Source organism: Crocuta crocuta, unplaced genomic scaffold (assembly GCF_008692635.1).
Source record: "Crocuta crocuta isolate KB4526 unplaced genomic scaffold, BGI_CrCroc_1.0 scaffold383, whole genome shotgun sequence".
NCBI classification, from domain to species: Eukaryota; Metazoa; Chordata; class Mammalia; order Carnivora; family Hyaenidae; genus Crocuta; species Crocuta crocuta.
The window spans coordinates 1,446,424-1,453,198 of NW_027531897.1; the positions used below are offsets into that span (position 1 = coordinate 1,446,424).

The 6,775-nt window shown below is 41.3% G+C and overlaps 1 pseudogene; it reads right to left on the minus strand.

Annotated features, from left to right (window-relative positions):
- Positions 1–2,492: 2,492 nt before the first annotated feature.
- Positions 2,493–2,762, minus strand: LOC144239514 (small nuclear ribonucleoprotein E pseudogene; annotated as a pseudogene).
- Between the last annotated feature and the right edge of the window lie 4,013 nt (positions 2,763–6,775).

Consider the following 6,775-nt stretch of genomic DNA (forward strand, 5'->3'; position numbering starts at 1 on the left):
GCGTTCATTTTCTGCAAAGAATGTAAGCTTTTACGTTCAGAAGGCTGAATTCATTTACTAACTGGCTAACTTTGGTCAAGTTACATTGAGCCACAGTTGCCTTCCTGCAAAATGGGGTAAGAACAACTACCTCTCAGGGTTGTATATGAAGATCAGGTGGGACTTGATGTGCAAAATCACTCTGACACGTGAATTCCTTTTATACATGTGGTCAAGGAGGAGTGGTCATCACAGACCGCATCACAGAAGTGTCAGGCTTGATTTGAATCCTGACTCAGATAATAGCTTTGATCCTGAACAACTTGCTTCATTCTTAGGCTTTCAATTTCTTCATCTGTCTAATTAGGATAATGATATACAAGTCTTGAAAGGAACAAATGACACTGTGCCTATATCAATGCCTGGAGCCTAGGAGGCTTGCATAGATAGGACATAGATTCAAAGATTAGTGAATTGGGTAATTTGCAACGTCAAGATTTCCTAGCATCTCCATTCTGTAAGCAAATCATCTAGGCCTTTCTGTTTTACCCTCCTGGTAGTTTTCAGATCCAGACTACAGGCAAAACAATCAGGAGAAAGGCTACTTTCTACCTACTTCTGAACTAGCAACAAGTGAACAGTAATGTGAAAATGACTCTCTAAACTTTGAATTCAAAACAGCCAGTAACGGAAATGCTAGCTGTTATCTCATGTGAACTTGAGGGAGAAGCCAGGACCCTAAAGCCTGACTTTTCTGTTACTCATGCTTGATCGGCTCCCTTTCCAATTAGAAAGGACTTTCATCCCTGTTCCTGTTTCCACACTTGGAACTTTGCTCCCAGGTCACTGGCAAGAGCAGAAGTCACGTAGTGGGAGTTCCTCCAGTTTCCGAACTTCCACCTTGTCTTGTCCACCTGCACCTCGTCTGTTCTCCTTCCTACGGTCTCCCTACGTCTCACTTCCCTAACTGCAGGCCCACTGTCTGTCTCATCCATCTCACGTGACTGGAGACTAAGTTCTCTTGAATCTTTTTTTTTTTTTATGTTTTTTTATTTATTTCTAGGAGAGAGAGAGAGAGACAGCGAGAGCAGGGGAGGGTCAGAGAGAGAGGGAGTCACAGACTGAAACAGGCTCCAGGCTCTGAGCTGGCAGCCAGCACAGAGCCCGACGCGGGGCTCAAACCCACGAACCGCGAGACCATGACCTAAGCGAAAGCCGGACGCTTAACCGACTTAGGGCGCCCCTAAGTTCTCTTGAATCTTAAATTCCTTTCTGCCACTGGTCCTTGCTCTCTTCTCCCCTCTGCACACAGCCATTTTCTGATTTTGCTTATTATAAAAGTGGTATCCACTGACACCGCATCTCCTTCCACCTGCACCCTCCTTGTCAGAGCAAATGCTTCCTTGAATAATCTGTGCACACCAGCTCCCCTTCTTGTACTCTTCCTCACAACTGGGCTGCATCTCGCCTCTGCTGGTGCCACTTTCCACCTCCCGGGCCCTGGTAAGACAAAGGTCTCAGGTGGGTTTCCAGGTGCCTGGACCCCTCTCCCACTGGCGACACCGCAGATCCAGGCTTCATTCTGCAAACTCCTCTTAACTTCCTCTAGCACATCCTTCCACCATGGCTTCCTCCCTAGGTTTGTCATCATTATTTCACAGTTCTGTTCAGGGACACCTCTACCTCTGCCAACACGTCCATATAGGTTTTGCCTGATTCAGTCCCGTACCCTACTGTTCTTCCTAGTTTAGTCACATCCCTTAGTGATTTCATCTACTCAGGGCTAGCTACACGATGGGAGGCCTAGCAGATACTGAAAAAGCAGGGTCTTGGCTCAACAGTTATTCACGATGGCAAGAGCAGAGCATGAAACCAAGGGTGGGCCCTTTGCAACTGTCCAAGTCATGTGTCAACTGCGGAGCGTCCAAGAACACAGTGTCTCCTCAAACTCTATTTCCAGCCAAGAACTCTCTCCTGAGCTTTAGGCTCAACAACTGTTCTGCATGCACACCACTGCAGGTAGATTTTGTTTAAACCCTGGTGCTTTTACTTACTAGTAGTATGATTCTGGTAAAGACATTTTCTCTGAGCTTCAGCGTCTCAGTGTAAAATGTGCAAGGCTATGGGAAAGGTTTTGCAGGTATCAAGCTGATGATTCAATAATAGAGGTTAATAATATATCCTATAAACAGCTATAAACTGTCCACACTCATAAAATATAAAAAGCCCTAAGGAAAACTCGGTAGCTGTTGTAACATCAGGGCTGGCTGTTAATCTGATTGTTTGGAAACTGTGTAAATTAGGACAAACAGGTAGCAACCTTGGAAAGAGCTTGGGAATAATTTTTTTTTTAAATAAAAACAATGCCACAGCATTTATTTTCATCTGGCAATAACATAAAGGTAATCAAAACAATATGAAAAAATGTTTCAGAACTACACTCCCAGCAAACAACACATTAAAAAAATGAACTATATTGCCTTCTCAAGAATTTCTCACTTCATCGATCATTTCTAGTTGGAGACATTTTGGAGCAGGGTAATATCTCTTTTTAGCATGATTTTACCCAGTTGTTTTCTTGAGTTTTATAATCAATCCCTTCTGTATCATCTAAGAGGAGGTTTATACTCTCATTAAAACTAGTAATACAGCCCTCTAACCACATATTCACTCATAAAGCCACACCTGAATCTGGGATTTCTCAACCATCTGAACATGACTGTTGCTGGGTGGGGCTGCACCATCAGCTTTTGCACTTTCTGGCCCTGGCCACGGTACACCATAGTGGAAAGTGACAAAGACCACACTACCCTGTACACTACTCCAGAAAGCAAATCAAGATTGGAAATAATTGTTGCCCAAAAGGAGTATTTTAAAAACATGTGCCATATCACATTGCAGTCAAAGAATAAGGACTCTGACAGCAAGTTCACCTAGCAAAGATCTACTCAGTCTGGTTCTAGGAACTTGACATCATGTACCTTGAGCTAATGGCCAGGCTCCAACCTCCAAGGCAAAGAACATGGCCTCACATAGCAGAACTAGAACAGGGCAGCCTTCAGCTGCCAGCACTCAGAATGAGATCGCTTGTTTGCTAAGTGATGTGGGTATTTCCAACTTCCTAGTGGTCATCACGAGCAAGAAGCTTGGCTGCAATCTGAAATTCAACATAACTCACACTGAACTCAACAACTCCCTTCCTGCTCAAAGCTGCTTTTCCTCAAACCTGTGTGTTAGTTACTGGTCCCACTCACTGCCAAGTTGCTTCAGCTGAAAACCTGATCAAGTTTTGCTCTGCTTCTCTTCCTTCATTCCAGCAACCACTCCCCATAAGCCTCTGTATACAACCAGCATATAAATAAAATAAAAAGACAAATAGATCAAATAAGATACCATTTACAATACCGATTTCATATTGAGAGCCACAATAGTATTGTTATATGATTACCGGTTTTCTTCTCACTTTTCTCATTATTTTGTAGGTAGACTTACCACCCAGACTATTTTAAATGACTATAGGTCAATGAGAAAAAAACATAAATTCATCAGTGGTAGAGTGGGCAATGGCCATGAGTAGTCAATTCACAGAAGAAACACAGATGAACTGTCTTCTTCTCCTCGAAAGAATCTTTAGCAAAGATTAGGGAAATGCAGATTAAAGGAAGATAACCATCAAGTTGTTTTTTTAAAAAGGATAATATTTAGTTTTTATCAGGTGGTGGTAAAAGGGAATGTATGAGACAAGCCAGACTTGAAATGTACATACCTTTGGACTCAGAAATTCTACCTCTGGGTGGCTCTCCCTGAGAAAGTCTTGCATGTATGCATAAGAAAACATACATAAAGCTAGTTCATGGACACATTTTCTGTGGTAGCAAAAAAAAAAAAAAAAGGGAGGGGAAGGGATAACTAAAAAAAAAAAATCAAGCCAATTATGGTATATCTATAAATAAATATTAAAGAACAGATAGAAAACATGGAACGTGTTTATAAATTCTCACTTGGATAATCTCTGCACATTAAGTGAAAAAAATGAGTTTCTGTCCAACTAAAACAGTAAATCTTAGTGGTATCACATTTATAGTTATGTAATTATACAGAAACAGGTCTGGAAGGACCCTTATTCATAACGAAGAGTGCAGTGTGGTGAATGTCGTGGTGTGAATGGGATGAAGGAGAGAAGGGCACTGTTCATGTAACTCCCTATTTGAATGTGCTTAATGGGAATGACCATGTTAATTATCTAACTATAATACGGTAATCATTTAAAAAACATGGTTGATACATTTTATCATCACTCTGGGATCAAAACACCTGATTGTATCTGAGCAGTATGGACCTGTTTATATCATCTAAAGCAGTGCCCCTCAAAGGGAGGTTTATAAACTACCTTTATCAGAATCCTTAGGGACGCCTGAAAAAAAAAAAAGAGGAAAAATATAAATGGCTTGGGTCCCATTCCTTGATTTAATGCTATAGGTGTGGGTCGGTCCCAGGAATTTGTATTTAACAAACTCATGGTCCGAGTGAGAGAACCACAGGAGCAGGTAATTATCTTTATTTGGGTTTCATTGCCCCTTGAATGGTTTTCAATTCCTGATTCTCTTTAAAGAGAAGAGAAAATAAGGCCAGACTAATCTGGGGTAGGAACAGGAGACTGTAATTTAGTAGCTAAATTTTCAAAAATGCTGCCCAAACACCTGTATTTGTGGATGCAGGTGCTGATCTGTGTGTCCACCTGAAATGGTTCTTGTACGAGAATCCACACCTGCCAGATCTGCACCAATTCAGAGTAAGTTCAAGATTATGTGTTCTATTCTGCTTTCTACTTCCAGGGCTTGGGGTTCTGCTCTGAATTATCTCCAAGGAGATTTCTGTCTGCTAGCCAATACAGATTCAAGAAAAAACACCCCCCACCCTGGGCTTTAGCTGACATAGCACTTAGACATTACAGATCGCTATTTACCTGTGTCTTTCTCAAGTCTGTGAGCTACTCAAGTGCTGTTTCTCAGCCAGCATCATTCCTGCTGACCCATATTAGGTGCTATGCTCTTCAAATATCCTTTCTACCACAAAGTATTTTTTTTTTTTTTAAATCCAGTCTCGAAATTTGGCTGTTAGATGAAAACTCTCTCCTGTTCCCAATTTCTCTCTCCTGCTTTTTTACCACTTAAAGCATCTATTTTCTCTTCTTGCCTTGGATAAATGCAATGGAGCTGATTTACTAATACCAGGCTTTAGAAATGTGCCTACTCAATCTTCCAGATGATCCTGATTTCTATTCTTTCAAGATATTTTACTTCCAATTCTTTTCACATTATTTATATACCTCTATTATAACACAACCTTTTGTTAAAATTACTAAATATTTATTTAGGCATCTGCTTCCCTTCCCTGGGCTGTCTGCTCCTGTAGGCCAGCCAATGGCCCCAGCGCCCAGTGCCTAGACTGTGTCCTTGACCAATACACTGAGGAATTTCTCAGTTTTAATTTCTGTGCTTATTCCTGATAGGATGATAATTTTTTTTTTTTTAATCTGAGAGAGAAAGAAAGAGAGGGAGAGAGGGAGAAACCATGAGAAGGGGAGAGAGAGAAAGGGAAATAGAGAATCTTAAGTAGGCTCCATGCTGACCCAGAACTTGATCCCACAACCCTGGGGATCATGACCTGAGTTGAAACTAAGAGTTTGACGCTCAATCGATTGAGCCATCCAGGCACCCGGACACTTTAAAACAAAAACAAAAACCATTATTTAAAGAATACAGCATACTTTTTTGGGGAAAATCTGAGTTTTGTTTTTGTTTTTTATAAAGGGGTCATCTCAAAGACACCCTGAAAATAATCAGTGGATAGCTCCGGTAGAACATGTAGTCAAGAAGTACAATACGCATTCAAACGATGCTTTCACTTCAACAGATCATTTGTTCATAGGTCTGGAAAGTAAGCAAGTTGGGTTAAGTGAATTTTAGTTTGCTCACTCAACTGTAAAACTGACTTTAATAAATAAAATGTGGTTTCTTCCTAACATAACATAAGCAAGTTAACTCATACTGTACTCTTATTCTTTTTTGCCGGTCTTAACTTTCAACACATTTTCTGCCCTTTTCTCTGGCCCTTTAACATTTGAAAACTGAGGGAAAAGAGAAGAAAAATCGACTGTCCAAATACTGAGCCACTTTACAATGTTGGTGCCACCCGACTCTCTAGCAGCCTGAAAGCTGATAATCCCCTTTCACCACTGGCGATTACTGCACTGTCCCGGGCTACAGGCTAGTGATTATATCTAATACGGCACTCAATCTCATGAAAAAGCAGTTCATAGTCACCTCGGAGGTGACTTTTCCAGTTAGGACAGCTGACACCAATTTCAGGTTTTCTTTGATTCTCACTTTTGGGTACCAGACATGCTAAGCTTAATACGACATACTGTTATATTTATCAGTCTCTAAGAGAATTCATTATCTTGAGCAGAGATCAAGCTCTCTAGCTTTTACAGTCCCTCTCAAGCTTGTGCTCTCACCTGCCATCCGGGATTTCATCTAATTTTCATGCTGGTCACTGATAATTTCCCAGACATTCCAGTTTAAGGCTTTGAAGAAGACTACTTCTACCTACCTCTGAAATGGCATTAGTTCAACTAGGACCTTGCCACAGAGAGAGGTTGACAGAATCATAAGCAGGCACCACAGTCAGCATGCAGTCTCACGTGGGACTTGATCCCACAACTCTGGGATCATGACCTGAGCTGAAACGAAGAGTTGGACGCTCAAACAACTGAGCCACCCAGGCGCCTGGA